We start from the raw sequence: 18,440 nt of genomic DNA on the forward strand, positions 1-18,440 counted from the left end.
CTGTACTGTATGGCATAACACTATTACCATGTTGGTGTGAGAGAGATCTCTTTGAATGGACAGTTTATCACCACTCCCTCTTCTCTCTGAAAATGAAACAAGATAAAAGCATCATGCTTCACCACTAACGAGATGAGGCCCTGAATCCTTCTTACAGCTATGAAGAGGAATAAAAACACTGTTGTACAGATGAAAAGTACAACTATAAACTCTCGCACAGCATCAGAGTTTCACACTGTTCAACAGAAAACATCTAGGCAGAGAGAGAGGGCACTTGCAGATTCTGAAGTCTTTTCAGTTCAACCAGAAGTAGTACGGCAGCATATAAAATAGCACACTCATTTTTAGGCATTTTTCTTCTTATTATCATCACATGATATGTGTTAATGCTAATTGTAAAACCAATCACACACCCCAGGGAGGAGGAGGAAATCAGACTGAAACAAAAATCACCAAATAGTACCAAGCATGCCTTAGCATTTCTCAGTTAAAAGAAACCACATGCCCCAACCCGGCAAACTGTCCTATACTGGCAGGTTGGCCCTACGCACAACCTCCTAACAGACACTGTGTATCTGCCTGCACCTACAGATTTGTCCACGCGGAGTAACTCAAAATCATGCCATAACCTTGGGTGACAGAACACGTTCACATGACCTTGCTAATAGCTCCTCACTGCCTCAAAGATCAGAGAGAGTAACACAGCAATCACTTTATCAGGCCACACCACCTTCTCCAGTTACCAGGACTGAAGTTGCCGAGACCTCTACTTTCCTTTGGCATCCCAAGAAAACATCAAAATCGCCTTCAGTGATTTGGTGAGTGATGCAATAAGTGTACTGAAGAAAAAAACCAAATCAACGTTACTGGCCTGTTAAACCAGAAGCCAGAACCCAAATTGACAACCCACGGACAGGGTCACACGGCTAACAGACATACCTACAAATACCTGGCATGACGTAAAGCGTCACACTTGCGAAGAAAAAGCCTTCTTTGACATAAAAGCGCGCATCCCACGCTCTCACCTCGCCACTTGCCCGTTCCCCGGCTCACAGCCCTGCGCGAAGCCCGGGTCCTCTCCCAGAAGATTGCAACCAACGCTGCCCAGGTCGCCCTACAAACCAGCGGTGGAAAAGCCGAGCCAGAAAGATAAAGGGGATTAGGCAGGCATTACTTCCAGTGACCTATATACTCCCCTCAGCCGCCCTGAAGCGGACAGCAGCTGCTCGGCTGCAGGGGAAACCAGCCCGCCGCCCCACACCGCCGACGAGGCGAAACACCGGTGAGACGCCTCCTGAACTCGGCGCCCGGGCACTGCTGCCCAAAGGCGGGCGGGAGCGACTGCGCCCAGCGCGGAGGCCCCGCCGCCAGGGCCGAGGCCCGTCCCCAACCGCCGCCGCCCCCTCACAGCTCCCGCCCCGGGGGGCTCAGCCCCTACCTGGCGCGGGCGGTGGCGGAAAGTTTCCCCGGGAAGGGGCGAGGCGGGCTGCGCTCCCTCTCTGCCGAAGCGACCGGCTCCGGGAGGAAGGGAGGGAGAAGAGGGGAGGGAGGCGGCCGCCCAGGTAAGTCGCCGTCAGCAACGGGGCAGCCGGGGCTGGTGCTACTCCCTCAGGAGGGAGGGATCCCCCTCAAGCCCGCCCTCATCGAGCGCCCCGGAGGCTCCGTCCCCTCAGGGCGGGCATCTTCCCCCACCCTCCCCTCCCCTCACACACAGATCGGGCAGCCCCAACTCAGCACCAGCCGCGGAGTTTGTGTAAGCGGGAGGCCGGGCCGCTGAGTCAGAGGGGCGGGGAGGAGCCGCGACCCGGTAGGGTGAGGCCCGGCCGGCGGCGGCCGCTCCTGCCTCGACCGGGGGAGAGGGCCCGGTCTCCGCCCGCCCAGGCAAGAGCGGCCGCGGAAGAGGAGAGCGTCGGTCGGTGCCGCCTTTTGAGGGAATAGTTGTGGTTAGCAGGTGAGGGGGTCTTGGCCCGGAAAGAAGCACACTCCTCGAGAAATAAAAAATATAAAAATTAAAATCTATGCTTAAAAAAAAAGTGTGGTGGATAGGCACTGTATTTTAGAAGCGATGCCACAGTAGGAAGGTGGCCCCAGTTATGCGAGTCACTAGGTGGCACTATTATACACGACCCTTTTTAATTTTTAATTCTAATTTTTTTTTTTTTCTTTAGACAATACTGCAGTGCATGAGTGTTGTTCCCTCTCAGCGGAAAATGCAGGTGCTCCTTGGGGCATGTTTCTCTGCAAGCAGGAGCATTTCAAGTCCTCTTTCCTTGGTGAGCTGCACACTGGCTTTTGGGGCCTGCTTGCTCTGTTGAAGGTGTAGAGGTGGAGGGAACCACCTGCCCGCCATTTGCCTAGACTCTCTTGGAGGGTTACTCATGTAGCCCCTGTGAATAACTACAAAAGCTTCTTGCCATCGATTCCTCCTATGTGGAAAACCCAAAAAGTACCGTTTTAAATCTAGCCCATAGCACTGGAACACGTCGCCCAGAGAAGCTGTGGATGCCCCCTCCCTGGAAGTGTTCAAGGCCAAGAGCTCATGGCAGGTGCGTTGGAACTAGATGATCTTTAAGGTCCCTTCCAACCCAAACCATTCTATGATATTACTTACAGAATCACAGAATCGTCTAGGTTGGAAAAGACCTTGAAGATCATCCAGTCCAACCATTAACCTAACACTGACCATTCTCAAATAATTACAAGTTAGAATTAGAGATAATTCCCTAATGATACAAGCTATATAGTTCGTAGTTTTAAATACCTCACTATAACTTTGATAGACTGCTGTGGTGAATAGTTAAGCATGGTTTGCTATGCTATTGTGTCTTCTTTTTTTAATGGCTTCAGATAAATTAATTAGACTGTCAGGGTACTGATTGTGATTTCGCTAATGACCCAAAATAGGAATAGATGTTGGCCTATTTGGGTAACAGCTCATTTAAATAAATGTATAATATAATTTACCAAGTGTAATGGTGTTCTCTATGAGCTCAGGAAGTGTTCTCTCCGGATGCTCTATGTAATTAAAGAATAATTTATTAAGATTACTAACTAACTAGATCCACACAAACTAACTCACACCTAGGTATGCCAGAGTTAAGATTTCCCAATCATTGAAAAATCTAGTCAGAAATAAAACTGATCTAACTTGAGTCAGGATCCTCCACTTAGAAAGACTAGAAGAATCATTGGTTCTTATAAAGTATCTTGACACACACTGAATGTAAATCTAAGCTTTAAGGAGAGGGGTGAGCTGCCATTTTGAGAGACTATAATTCTTCCCTCTTATGCTGTTGTTTATTGTTCTCAGAACTGCAAGATGAAATACTAGTTCTACATAATTCTTTATTGCAAATACTATGGTAGAAGGGCCCAGCAGAGCTACTAATGTCATTTCCCTCATAATCTGAATCCATATTCTGTTGCCTAGATGTCTGGGTGTGCATGTCTCTTGTTGGAGATGTGAATTCCTACATTAGATCTGGTATTTCTTACCATTTGTTCAGGAAGCAGCTTCTGTGTGCTGCTGTAGAGCCTGGGTATGCAGGTGGGTGGCATTTGGTGGCTGCCTAGGATGGCAGAGTAGAAACCAGCTTGGGAATTCATAAAATTGTCTAGAGGACTTTAGCAGAAACAGAGACGATACTTCTGTTTAAATTATTTTGTCTCAGAAGCATGGGAACTGTCAGCCAGCACACAGATGAAAGATGCCCTTTGTATGAAACATCTCATCATAAGGATCATTAAGGAGGGAGCCTCTGAAACAGTGCCTGTTATGGATGCTGATATAATCTGTTTCACTTCCTTCTATTGCTGCTCTAAGCATTTTAAAAACACTCCATAATTATTTTTCCTGTGATAATTAGGTTGAATCCGAGATAGCTGTCCCTTTACATCCCTATCTCTTAATCATTAGATAAGCTGTTCTATCACACAGAATTAGAAGAGATGGAAGTGTAAAGATGACTTACCACAAGCTCCCACTAATCCTCCTACTGCCCCTCTTTGTTCTGAAGGCGTTCTTAGCTACTAAGAAATACTTCACCCAGGTATAAGAGGCATAATGCTTGAACCCAGACACAATTGACTGACAGGATAGTTGCAAGCAGTGAAGTTAACACAAGATTTAACAAACAGCATTTGCCAGTCTTGAATGTTCTGTCATCAGTACAATTGTGCAGCGCCTCTAGTGAAGTTTAAGCAATAATTACAACTAAGTTTGTATTTATAGGAGTTAGGAAATGTAACAACAGGTATCCTCATACTTTTGGTCACCAGTTTTACTCCATGGAAAGCTCAGGCTTTCTAAAGAAATTCCAGAAAATTTCTGCTCTTTGTGACCCAGGGGCATGCCTGCAGCATCAGAAAAAAAAAAAATCTACCGTTGCAGATAAAAATGACCAAGTGTATCTACATATGTAAAAAAGAGCTCTTTTACTATAAATTTCTATACCGTTTTTTTCATCTTACATATTTTAATGTTGTATAAGCATTTGTCGATTAAGAAGTGTGCTTTATGCTAAGAATTTAACTACACTCTCCAATTACAAGTTGCAGGTGTACTACTAATAGGAAATCCATAAGATACGGTTTCATTTAAAAAAAAAAAAAAACAAGTCACTGTCAACAAACCAGAATGCTCACTATAGATTAAGTGACTTTTGAGCTACTCCATTTAAGACAGATTTTTCTTAGATGTGATTTAGATATCATCTCAGTAAAACAAACCTATACTACATTTGCTTCTTAACAAGAGGTCTGATTTCCAGGAAAGGTATTAGAGGATAAACATGTCCTGTTCAAGAATGAAGAGGAATACAGGAAGGTGTTCTGAGTCATGTTACATGCTATGTCACAGCCTTTCTTCCACACCTTCTGTAAGCAATAGGAAAAAAGAAAAACTGCTTTAAATCTTCAGAAAGGTCCTCTAAGAATTTTCTCTGTACATACCCCAAAACCTTCATAGTAAGAAAGAACTGTACTTTAAATGTTTATGAAATATCATTGATTATTTCTACCTCTATTGTATTTCATCTGAACATATAAACCACACTTATCCTTTAATGTACAAAGATGTCCCCAAGCTTTTTTGAGATATCATTTTGCAGATATTTTGCTTCAATGCACAATTTACAATGTACCATTTTAAAATCATAGGATGTGAAAGATAAATGTTATATTTACATGGATCCAAACACTTGGCTGGACTGGTAACTAATAAAAATACTTATACAGATTGGAAATGAGTATGTTACCTTCAAGAGCTTAAGCAATACAATGAATACAAGAAACCTAAGACTGCTAAGAAAAAGAGATAATGAATTCTGAAATGTCTGTACTTTGACAAACAACTTAAAAGATTTTATAATCTATTTTAACAGGTATTTGTTGATTTACTTGTTTCAAGACAACTCTTTAAACAAAAGAAAGTTTGTTAAGGAAGTTATATAATATGATTTAGTTAAAAAGACTCACCTTTGGTCATTATAAAGTAGTGATTTATGAGACAAACCAAAATAAGTTCACTGCCCCTTTAACAAAATTATTTTTCCTCTTTAAAACCAGATTTGGTTATCTATGATACATTGTAAGGGCCTGGCACTAATTTTGAGAATAAGTTCATTCACTCTGCTCCAAAAGTCAGTTCACTTATAGTCTGTAATTTCTCATATGCTGTGAAATGGTCCAGGTCAGCACTGCTATCAGAAGAAGTAATCTTGCCTTCCTCCACCCATTCTGTCTCTCCCTACAGTTCCATATTCCCTGATGGAGTCAAAGAAAATCTATGCAGCTGTTTAATAAATGAGATCAGTTCCCTGATCCAGATTAAAATTAACACATGCTTTTTTTAAGGTTAACTTTAACATGGATACGTTCTTTGATCTGGTTCACCTGCCACCACATAAATCCTTACCCTGGCACAAGAGAGGGAGCAGCATGAGGGCAGGAATGAGCTGGGGCACCATAAATTGGCATAAAGAATATGTGAAGCTGAAGGTATGATTCCAAAAATGTCTTTTAACTGATAGGTATCTAGAAACAATTGCCCTCTATCCTATTTTTTGTGAGGTTTTTGCTTGAGAGTATGTGTCTAAAGCACATGCTATAATACATCCTCCACATTATCTGAGAACGTGCCTTTGTCCTCTTCAGATACTCTTTTTCTCTTTATGCTTTGAAAACGCAAAGCTCAACCCCAGACTTGTGCTGTAAATCCTTGAAACTGTGTACTTGGGGAGGAGGAGGGCAACTGATAACTTTTTTAAAAAAAAAGAAATTAAAAAAAAAAGCCTCCTTTCTCTCACAGAAACAAGACAAAACCTCCTTCCTTCTCTGTCGGCTGCTATTGTTGCAGTGTAGTTGCAGGACAGAAAATTTTTTCAGTCTTCTAGATTTTTTTTGGATTTGCTAAACCATCCCTGCCAGCGAAGATTTATGTCTGAACCCTAGCAAATCACTTACCTTAAGAATACAGCTGAAGGATATTTAACAACAATATATCCCTAGAGGATGAGTAGCAGTAGACTCTTTAAAGGCTCATCCTCCTTTTCTAATTATGAGTTATACTCCAAGGTCCAGTGGGAGCTTTGGCCAAGAACCACATAACACAGTTCTTAATGAAAATTAGGTTATCGGCATTGTTCTGCTTTTCTGGTTATACAGACTGTGATTATAGTGAACATGGTATTTAAACAAACAGAACCAAAGCTACTCTCCCATAACCTATAACCTGCGCACATGTCACATCACAGTCAATGGTGGAAAAACATCCACATTTTCTATCCTTCCCTCCTCAAAAGTCACTTCTGACAATCTGGATGTAATAATTTCATTATCTCAGATTTTTTAAAAAAACAGACCATTACCAGTTCATCAGTAGGGAAAATTCTAGTAGACCACAATAACACTATTGAACAGTGGCTCAGATACAAGGTCTCCTCCCAGCTAATTACAATGTGACCTATGTAAATTCCTTAGAGAAGCACTTGCTTATTAATAGCTACATAGTATTCTCCCTGTTTTCATAACATCTCTGTTTTCACCATTATATTGCCCTCTTAAAGTCACAGTTCTGTCTGCTTTCATAAAACCTTCCACTTTGTCCTCTTGCTAGACCGTGGTTTTGGCAGACTCTCTAATCACCGAGATACTGTCAATGGGAAATAGGTTACCTGTGATACAGGAAAATCCTGCAGTCTGTATTGGACAAAGCCTATCTTCCAGATGTGAAATCAGACATACTGGAATTTTTTTTTTTTTTTTCCTGAACTAACATGAATTTGCACCTGCTGGAAATTGTTACTGAGAGGGAAAAAGAAAATTTCATATGTATGAGCCCACTGATCTCTGAATAGTACTACTGTCCAGCTGCATGCCTGGGAAGATACAGAGACAAGACAGGCAATGAAAGATCATGTCAGCCTGCATGTCTCTCTTACACCACTTAAAATACAACGAAATATTATTAAGCAGCATTCTTGTGTGAGTATATAGATACTGATTGCCTCTATGAATGGACCAGTACTAGACAGGAGATGAACCATTCAGCGGCTAGGCAAAAAATCTATAGTGAATCAGAGAGCAATTCTTAGTAGTGTTTTGTTCTTCTGCATGTGCTTTTTTGTTCCTCACTTAGGTCTGGAATAAAGTGATTCTTCACCATTGTCAGATACTTTGTGAAGTCAGGAGGTGTTACTTTCTACAGAGAAAATAAGAGAGAGGAATAACACTTGCAAAGGAGAAGAGCTTCGCTTTGCATTTCTTGCACATGATGTACAGGAAAAGGTTTTTTTTTTCCTGGAAATTCAGTTGGTTTAAATGGTTTACATTGTAGCCTAACTTAAGAGTTTATGGCTAGCTGTTAAGAGTCATAAGCATTAAGTAGTTAATTGAAAGAAGTCTTTGCTTAATCTTTTGAAAAACTGTTTTTCATTTTTTGCCAATAATGACTTTACTCATGCCAAATAAATACTTGGTGCAAGAGAAAAGCTGGGGATCTATCTTTGTGTGAGATTAATTACTTAAAACTCTCAGAGTGAGTAGCTGGAGAGAGGCTCTCAGAAAGAGACTGAGAATAGTCAAGACAAAACCGCCACTATGACAGACATGAGGCCCCATATTTTAAGGTCCCTCCTTGTTCTGCAAGGTATTCAATAGGAAGTTTTACTGAAATCCTCAGCAATTTGCTGAATTGTAAGTCAGTGGCTTTTTAGGAGATTTGGGGTCAAATAACAGCATTAGTAGGTGCCTAAATACTTTGAAATAAAATCCTGTTGGGATTTTTTCAAAAGCATCTGGCAGGTGAGAAGTGCTCAGAACCTTTTGCATTTAAAAATCATTGGGTAAGATGCATAGACAGCATTAGGATCAAAGACCAGGCTCCAAGTCACTTTCTCTCCCTTTGAGAACTAGTTCCTAGCTGCCAGCTGGCACAATCATTCTCCGCTTGCTCTTCCCAGGCTTGTGCTCTTTGCAGCATAGTACCCCAGCTTCAAAAGACTCTCCGGTTTCTCACTTTATATAAATCAATGGTAAGAAACATTGAGGCAAGGAAGGCAAGGTGAGTTTGAGTTTCTTTGGCTGAGTTAAAATTAATCCATGCTTTCTTACTTTGTAGGCAAATGATCTATTAGTGAATTATTTCTAGGGCCAACAGCAGCTCCTCAGCAGATGTGTTTTGAAGACAGCTCCCTTCAGTTCTTTCTAAGAGCAGTTTCTAGACTCTGGTTGCTAACTATAAAAATCTTTGTTTGTAGCCCTAATTCGTACACCAAATCTCCAGAGAGGAGAGGATTGCAGTTACACTCTTCTGTATTGCACAGCCCTTTAACTAGCTGTAAGCAGCTCCCTGCTCAGTGGAGACTTCTCGGATGGCCTCTGTAAGAGGCTTAGTTCTCCCCTTGCACTCCATGAAGGACCTGTAACGCAGGTATGAATTTCATGCTAGCATCTGAAAGTTAGGCAGTGCCACCACTGTTGGAAATCTGGCCATTAACTGTCTTGCTGAAGGCAAAACAGAGAATCAGAAATAATCAGAATTATAATTTAAGGGAATTTGTCTTTCAGCTGCCTTTTTTAGGGTGTTTTGCTTTTCCTATTTTTCCTTGTATTTCTCTCCCCAAAATGAGGTTCTGTAGTATTTAACTTGCATTAAGGGAAACTTGCATACAGTTGCCATCTACCTGTATAAAGGAAGAGAAAACAATGCGTAGTTAGTATCCTAAATAGACTGGATTATATAATGAAATCTTACTCATTTAGACTGTTACATTTCAAGAAATATGACCTAACTGTACAGCATGAGTTGTACACACTTGTCTCTGAGAAATCAGTTATAGTTTACATACCCAAGAACTTGTATATTTACAGAATGTAAACTGCTACATACTAGTGTCTTGAGATTCTTTATCATAAGAAATTTTTTGTTCAAGTTCAAGCTTGACACCCTCGTTTGAAAAAAATATCATTTTTAGGGACTCTGTCCTTTAACATGTGGGAAATTGCAATCCTGATGGAATTCAGTGTTTTTCATTTGTTGGCCCTGGCAGCTGTGCATTAGTAAAATAAATAAATTAAATAAACAGCAACATCTGTTCCAGTCACTAGAGGCTTATTGCTGGAGTTATCTGCATCGGGTGGGAGGAGAGGCTGTAGTACTGGAGCTCGGCTTTCCAGAGCAGAGATTAGTGGAATCACTAGGAATAAATATGTAGAATTGTACGACCTGTGGGAAGAATCTCACCTGCCAAAGAAGTCCTCTAGCATCTATTCTGTATTATTGATATAAGTAGGAATCCCATGATATTCAAAGAGCTAATATGGTATCAGTATATATCTTATTAAACAGAAAATCTGTGGTGTAGTTGAGAACCTAAGCCTGTAGGTTTTTTCTTTTAGTTCATTTTTCATGGTTTCAGGATACCTTACTCTATATATGTATATGAATAGTATAAATGTGTGTATATATATACATTTATGAATATACACATAATTCTTAGTGTGTGTGAGTGGGACTGGGTAACACACATATGACCTTATATGCTGTAGTCAAGCCACCTCCCTGTCTTGTTTTGATAAACTAAGCAAGAAACTTATTGGATAGCTGTGATGCATAGAAAGTAAGACAAGGTGATCTAATAATGGCTCAGGATTCAAGCTCCATGAATGTCTCCATAAACCTGGGAGAGCAGTCACAAAGTAGGTATTCCTATGCAAGTATTCCTATGCTGGTATTCTTACCTGATGATAAGTTAATGAATGCTCTGTTACAATTTTTAGGAAGATGCAAAATAAATTCTTAACCAGATGCATGTAACTTGCCAATTCCATGAAAATAATCGGGGAAAGTAGTATATAACTGTAGGAAAAAAAGGGACAAAATGAACCAGAATGTTTCACTTCCTTTAATGGAATCCAGAAACTCAAATGGAAGTTGCTTATAGGGGTTGCAACCATAACCAGAAATACATACTAATAAATACATATTAAAATTGTAAGGAAAACAAAATTGAAGTTTACAGGCTTCTTCTGAAGATGATTGTGGCATCATTATTCTCCTAACATAGGCACTAGAGGGCCGTCAGTGAAGTGATCTGGTTGTGGGTTTAAAGTGGTGAGTAAGCAAGGAGGTGGTGGTAGTGTGAGGGATAGTAACTGACGCCTAGGAAGTGTCAGAATGCCTTGCTAGGTCACTGATCATTGCAACACAGTGGTTTGTCAGGTAACAGTTAAAATGGGTTCAAATGGGAGTAAATAAAATGGAGGACAAGTCCCACTGATTATAATTTATATTGGGAAAAGTACTTCTGGTGCTTCCTTTGGCTCAGGAAGTTTCTGAACTGCTTATTGCTGGAGAGAGAGGTTAATTAAGGTATTTTCATCCTCTTCCTGTAAGTATGTACTATTAGGTATTGCAGAAGATGGGGTATCAGGCTGTGTGAGCCGTTATAGAGTACTTGACTTCCATCTCTTTTCACATTAAAAACATGAAAGTATCAACAGGCTAAGTAGTAGTGAGGTAGAAGTTGAAGGAAATAAGATGTTGACTTTGTTCTGATATCCAGGAGAAGCTGAGAAGGTTGGAGGTTCCCATTTTCTTTTTCATCCTTTAAAAACATCAATTTATTGCAAGCAGCAGGTGCAGAAAAGAAAGGACCAGAATATGGACTATTTAGAGTAATTGTTACAGCTCTGGGAAGAATTATATTTACCAGTTCCCTCTACTTTAAGCACTGAATGTCAGCCAAGTCAGTCAGATGGATATGTGTGTGTAAAAGGGATATGTAGTAATTTGAAGGAACATGAGTATGCCAGCAAAGGCTTCTTCAACTTTGTGTGAGGGTGCTTTTCAGTTTTCAAATTATATCTCAGTCTGATAGGTAATTTTCAGGCTTGCTGCAGGGAAAGTTGTTCACATGAAAGTATAGTGCAGCCTATATTTGATTACTAATTGGTTAGCATTTATCTCTCCACTCCTCAGTTTTGTATTACTCCTGGTCTGTAAGGAATATCAGTAATATGTGGACATCACAGATACAGAAATCAGGATTGCAGCATAAAGCTATTTATTGTGTAATAACTAAATTTCATAACTGCAGCTATTTGAAGAAAAACGATAAATGGTTCATATAAAATTATTCTGTTTTTAAGGATAATGAGCTATATAATTTAGTAGCACTGGGAACTAACTTTTTTAAAAGTTGCTGTGGCTAATGCTTTTTTCATACTAATTTCATGCTATTAAAACTCCACCAGCGTTAATGGAGTTAATCCTGATTTTCATTTACATAAATGCAAAGAAAGCTCAGCCTCAGTGACTTTTTACATACTGTTTCAAGTGTGCTTGGAACTGCTAAACCCACTTAATTCCACATAAAAATAAAGCTTAATACAGAGAGAACTAATTGTTCTTATTTCACACATGAACCTCTATGGAAACAACAGAACAATGATATACTGTTCTTTGACATTTTAGATTTGCAATACTGGTTGAACATTCAGAGGCTTTTCGAGCTGTATTTTTATCAATGAAAGTCTGTGAAACCACATAACTAAAAATTAGCTTGTATTAATGTAATCCTGTCCACTAGCTTCCATAGATGTTGGAAGTACTAACTGCCTGTATCAAAAGGAAGAAAAAGCATTTGATTTTTAAGACATAAATCAAGTCCTTCTTTTCTTACTCTTTGATCAGCCTTGCTTAGGCGGGCACATAATCTGACCCCCTTCACCATCTAATTTTCAACATTTTACCTCTCCCACCCTTAGTATTGAGCTTTTATCAAGGCCAAAATTTTTTTTTTTCCTCCAGGGACTAGTCATGCCTCATTCATTTTTTCTCTCTGGTGTTTAAAAACCCCGTTGCAATGTTAAACCATTAGGAAATACCCACTTTGTGGAACACCAAGTAAACCTTTATTTTTTTTATTACTAGGCTGCCACTCTATGGCCGTACGCATAAACTACAGTTTTAGTTCCACTGAAGTAAACTCTATTGGAGGAGTTTGTGGGAATGGGGGATAGAACAGCTGGGCTTCATGGTCTACAACGACAGTATGATTACCTTAAAGAGAACGAAGAAAAAGACGACCATTTCACCTGTAGGCACAGCCTGATACCTTAAATACATTACAGACTATGTTTGTGATCATTAATACTGTTCATACTGTAGTACCCTAACATGTAAATTACCACTATGCTGCTTACCCTGGTTGTCCAAAATAATGCTATTTTGATTTTGATTTTCAAATGAGAGAATATTCAGTCATTTATGCCAGAAAGAAAAAAGGATATGCTTTCAAAATAGCCTGGTTAGGAAATCGGGTAGATGCTTAGACTAATAGATGCCTCATGTCCTTCATAAGTATGAAGTTTTGATGCTTTTGAATCTGTGCAATAACTAATCATGGAAGTGAATCAAACTGTGTTTTAAATGTAGAGGCTTATATGTAGCCATACACAGTGGTTTACAAATGGGTTAAAGGGGCATCTAAACTTTTATTGATAATATTTTCACTTATGCAAGATTAGAATATGCTGCCTAGTAAGTTATTATATAAAGCTCTACTTTCACATCTGCTTCTGAAAATGGAGAGGATTGAAATTTAGCAGATCTGCCTTCTGGAGTACTGTGAGCAAGCTGTAGATTTGTCTGCCTGTAAGCACCTCTGCTTGAGTTCTACAGTGTCAAGACCTTTCACAGCCAAAACTCACATTGAAGAGGGTGGGAATGGCACTATATATATATATATAAAAATTATTCCTCATCCTTGGGCAATTTTGCATGTTTCCATTCAGAAAGTGGAATAAGAGCAAGCTTGAGATGGGTTCCTGCCTTCATTTTTAGCACACCCAAGCTAAGAGGAAAACTCTGAAGTTGATGTAGATGTTAACTTTTAAAGAACACAGCCCCCGGTTGATGTACTGTCAGTGGCCATCGGTTCCTACATAAAATATTGTAAGGGCTTCAAAATTATACTATTTTCTGTATAAACAATACCTACTGTTTGAAAGCAGTCTGAAAAATTAAAAGTCCAAAGCAAAGGAAATTCATTCATTCAGGTGAATAAAAGATGTCTTATTGGCCAGAGAAGCCCAGTAGCTTGCAAACAAGCTCAAAATTTTTACTATGTGTTTTCCTTTGAATATTCTCCTGTATGCACTCCTGGGTTTGCTGGAGGGCAGAGGGGAAGGAGGATTGTTAAAAATTAAACAGCTTGCTCTTACTAAAATAAAAATCCATTGTACAGTCATCATTGATTTAAACTAAAACAGGTGCTGATCTTTTGCCATGTTAGTAACATTGTTCCAGAGAATCTCTACAGCATTTTAATATTTTGTGTTAATGTAGATTAATATTATAACAAGAATAGTGTTTTCCAGGATGTTTGTCTATAAGGCACCTTTGGTTTCTAAACAGAACCCACTGTTAAAAGTGCTAATTAGTTCTGCCGAGAAGGTAACAGTCCCTGTGACCTATAAACCAAACTGTAATATATATTAGGAGGCTCTGAATGCTGCAGTTATATGCCCCCATTTAGGAATATTACAAGTAAAATTTACTATGAACAGGAGATTGAGAAAGAAAGGGAGATCATAAAACAATATAAAGCAGGATCTCAGAAAGAAGTTGGATGAGAAACAGCTTGGGTATGGGAACTAAACCAGTATAAAATGAGATTAAAAATTACCTCATTTTCTGAAGTATTTCTACAGGCAGTCAGTGCAAGCAAGAGTAACATAAGAGGTGTGGCTTAAAACCATATGCTGAAGTTGCAAGTGACAATATTGAAATATAATAAAAGTATTTTTAAAAACAGGGATGATGTCCAAATAGCTAAAGGCTGGAATGCAAAAGAAAGCAAGGCTGCCTGAAGCATGATGCAGGCAGCGCTAGATCCTCCTCTGTAGCTTTTTTGTTGTAGCAGAAGCACCAAGGTCCCCTGAGTACCAACTGGTGCCGTGTACAAACCTAGCAAGTGCTGCAGTGCAGCAGTCTTTGACACCTAACACATACAGCTGAAACACTCAAGTCTACCAACAAGGCTAAAGAGTGAGATTTAGAGCAGTAGATGATGAGAAAACATCAACAAATTTTCTGTTGGGTGGCAGTGTGTCAGGTATACACACAAGCAAACTATGCAGAGGCATATAGCTAGCAAAAGCTAGGTTAGCTGTAGTTTGCAATAATTAATTTAACTGTTGTTTCAAGATGGTGAATTGAACTGCAAACCAAACCAGATTCTGTAACAGTCAATACGGTTTTTGAGTTGCTGTAATAAACTGAATTATTTCCTTCACATGGTGATACTAAAAATGTCCATACAAATACAGTGTTGTATTTTTTCCCCTGAAACTTTTGCATGACTTCTTTGCCGTTTACCCATATTTTTCTCCTGCATTCTTCCTAAATGATTGGAAATACCAGTGCACTGTATTCCAGATATGGCTGCAACAGGGCTGTATAGAAGATTATTTATGCTACTGAATTCCAAATATGATCCGTGGCTATTCTCAAAATGCCTCTGTTTCTTTGTTTTTACAGTGGCATTATATAACAGGCCTGTATTTATCACCTGTCTGGTCTGGCTCTGTTTATGAGACAGTAAGTGTCCAAAACTGATATGTTTTTTAAAACAAAATAACATGGCCTCAATGATTTTGAAATGTAAAAACATCTTAATACTACCAAGTGATCCCGATCCTGAGAAAGAGACCTTTTCTTCCTTGTGCATCTCAATTATTCACAAGGGGAAATGGCCTATAAAACCAAATCAACCTTAGTGTCAAGACATGGAAATATAAATAACTGCTTTTATCTTATCTTATCTTCCTTTCCTCTTGTTCTGTTTACTAGAAATTAGTCAGTCAAACAGAGTCTGTGTATTTAGTTTATCATAGTGCCCAGGTGATTTAATTATATCCAGAATCCTGCTGTGCCAAAACAGAAAGTGCCTAGAGGACCCAAATGTAGTTTTCCCAGTTTTCCTGCCCCTTGCCACTAAAGACGTCGGGTAGCATCGTTGAACTAGCAAGGTTAGAGCCCTAGAGAGGCAGAGTTAATTACCTGCTTCTGCCATCCCTGGAGAAATACCATTTCACTTTTCTGTATTTCAGTTTCTATAAGCATTGTATTTCCTTCCTCTTGTCTTTTTTTTTTTTTTTTTGGTGGTGTTGCTTTGGTTTATGTTGAGTTTTTTCCATATTTGTTCTGACAGTAAGCTCTTCAGTGTAGGAACAGTGCATCTAAAGGACCCAACCCAAGTTGGAAGCTCCTTGTGTCAGTATAATCATGCTAATAAATTCTTTAGCCCAGATTCTCTAGCTCACTTTATCACTTTATTTCACTAGATGTTGTTCCTCACGGCATTTCTTCCTCAATTAATACTCTGTTTTAGCAGGCACAAGCAGATTAGAAGGAGCAGGACACCTGCTACCACCCTTGCAAAACAGTGGAGGTCATGGTCAGATCCAATTAAGGACAAGAACTTCAGAGATACTGAAGTTAGTATCCCCTTCAACTACCCAGTGCTCTGTCCCCTCTCACCTCAGATCAAGTTTTGCATTGAAATAATCTCCTGTCTTGATTTGCCTGCTTTGTTTAATTATCTGTACTGTTTGTACTATTTCTTTTCATGTTATGTCTATTAAGCTACCATTTCTTTTCCTGTTGGCTTGACTGCAAAAGTCTTATCCTGAATATTCATAGAATCTAATAAACCTTCAGGCAGTGGTGAATCTCCAATACTGCTATTTATAAAAGATATTTTGTGGACACTATACACACAGTAGTAAATTTATTGAAGTGTGAAGAGAAAAATTGCTCAATACAATGCAACACTTCAGGAACACATTTTGGTATAGCTCTCAATCACACACAAACATGAAGTTATACTGTCTGTCATAAAAGAATTGAATGTGATAAATTCTGTGAGCAGTATATTAAATCTAAGGCTCAAAAAGCTAGCCACTTTCACAGTACCAGCTCCAGGAAGCTGGCTTGATTTCCCTTTGGTCTTATATTTAACAAATTGCTGTGAAATTATGTTCTTTTCTTTCTCTTCAAAACACAGCTTTTTGAAACTTCATTCTTTAATATTTTCTGTTCACATCCTAATGGATAAATATTCACATCTCAGAATTTCCCACAGCTGGCAGAAATTGGCAACGCTGTTGTTTGTTAGAAGAGAGGCAAAGGACTGAAATGGAATGGCATTATTGCCCCATGAATGTGGTCTCATCGAATCAATCTGCAGGTCTGGAAAATTCATAGTTCTTCCATTGGATTGCTTCAACACTGTTTCGTGGATAATGTGAGGACTTACATGCCTGATCCAAAACCAGCTGAAGTTGGCAGAAAGACTCCATTGTTTTGATTGTAATTTTTTTGAGTATGTGGCTTCATCTACTGACACAGATTAAAACAGGCATACAGAAATACCTGTGCCAAGCTCCTGTGCCTGTTCCTGCTTACAACACACAGAAAGCACTCATATTTCTGATGGTTTTTTAAATGAAGAAACCCAATCCTGATGTAGAAGGGAGCCTGCCAAATTAAGTAAACAATGCAGCAGGACTACAGGAGAATTTTTACACTGCATGTCTAGAAGCAGGAGGACTGAATTCACAGCCTTAGAGGAGGGTAAGCAAGACTAGCTTTAAAGTGTCTGTGTACTCCTCCAGTTCTGGGTTGCTCAGTGGTTTGAACTGGCTTCCAACTAGTGCTGAAGTTCTGGCTCTGACAGCTCCCATTTGCCATGTTTTGCAAGAGGCTTTTGAATAAGCATCCTTTATACTCTTTAAACCTTTATACCGCCACCAACAAGGACTCCACCAACTGCAGAACACTCTAACTATCTTAGTGGGCATGAAGGGGATAGAGCACATTTGAAGACATTTAAAGTGCACAAGAACTGTTTCACTTTTATTGAGATGTCCTAAGCAATTTTTATGAGGCTCACTTACCAGGAAGCACCGTGCTGATACAGCTCTGTCATCACTGTTCCAGTTCATCACTGAACTTGCTCCCAAAAATAACAGGAGAAATGCAGAAGACATGACACCTGAGGCTGTGGTGAAACCTATGCAAAACTTCCTTGTGATCAGTCTGGATCAGTGTGGACTATATGGGCTCATCATAAATGTGCTAGAATATTTAGTATACAAAGAATAAATATATAAACACAACTTTTTACTGTAGCCATGAAAAGAGTAATGTAACTGGGAGAAAAGTGAGGAATTAATCAATTGTGTAGTTGACGGCACAAACATAAGAACTGTAAGGCCAGAATTTCAGTGAAATAACAAACATCTCAGTGTGTCTTTTCATTCTTTGTATTTCCTGGATTAAGACATTAATGACTGGGGGGTGTTTGGGGCATTTAGAAGCCAGAAATAAACTAGAATATATAGCAAGTTTGTCCTGACCCTCCCTTTTCTACTGCTACCCCTTGCTTCCTGGCATTTTTGCTTCCACCTCGCTGTTCCTTAAAACTGCTTGTCTTCATTAGTGATCATGTCACAGTCCTTCACCAATTAAAAGTCTTAAAACATAGTCCCTCTAGATGGTTTCTGATTCTACCATTTCTCCTGATTTCTCACTAGCCTTTAATAAAAGTGATACTTCTGGCAGCCTCAGAATTTCCTGCTTGAAGTAAGCTTCCAAGTAGCGTGTGTGTATTAGCCAGGTTGACTGAAGGCAGCATAGTATGAGAACTGGGAGGCCTTTTAATGAGTATTTTCAATATAAAAAGATTCATGTGACAGGACTCTGGAAACAAGATGTTAGACAAATCAAAAATTAAGTCCAACGGGCATAATTTTTAAACGTTTTTACTTGGTTCAATAGAATCTGTTTGGTTTTCTTTCTCAGGAGTGCCGTGAACTTCTGTTTTTCCTATTTCTTCTTGGCTCACTGTTTGTATTCTGATATCACTTCGCAC

The 18,440-nt window shown here is 39.4% G+C and overlaps 1 protein-coding gene and 1 long non-coding RNA gene across 2 annotated transcripts in view; one reads left to right on the forward strand and one right to left on the reverse strand.

The window, feature by feature from the left end:
• Positions 1-1,601, reverse strand: part of FHIP1A (FHF complex subunit HOOK interacting protein 1A) — a 96,725-nt gene extending 95,124 nt beyond the window's left edge. Inside the window, exons 1-2 of the mRNA XM_074866680.1 lie at positions 1,439-1,601; positions 1,026-1,114 (exon numbers count right to left, since the gene is read on the reverse strand). The gene's annotated coding sequence lies outside the window, so the exon portion shown is untranslated. The remainder of the gene's footprint in view (positions 1-1,025; positions 1,115-1,438) is intronic.
• On the forward strand, positions 1,310-16,943 carry LOC141942757 (uncharacterized). The gene is made up of 3 exons (XR_012628738.1): positions 1,310-1,562; positions 2,169-2,273; positions 16,638-16,943. It is a non-coding gene; the product is annotated as an uncharacterized LOC141942757 (long non-coding RNA).
• The last annotated feature ends 1,497 nt before the right edge of the window (positions 16,944-18,440 follow it).

Source organism: Strix uralensis, chromosome 4 (assembly GCF_047716275.1).
Source record: "Strix uralensis isolate ZFMK-TIS-50842 chromosome 4, bStrUra1, whole genome shotgun sequence".
NCBI lineage: Eukaryota > Metazoa > Chordata > Aves > Strigiformes > Strigidae > Strix > Strix uralensis.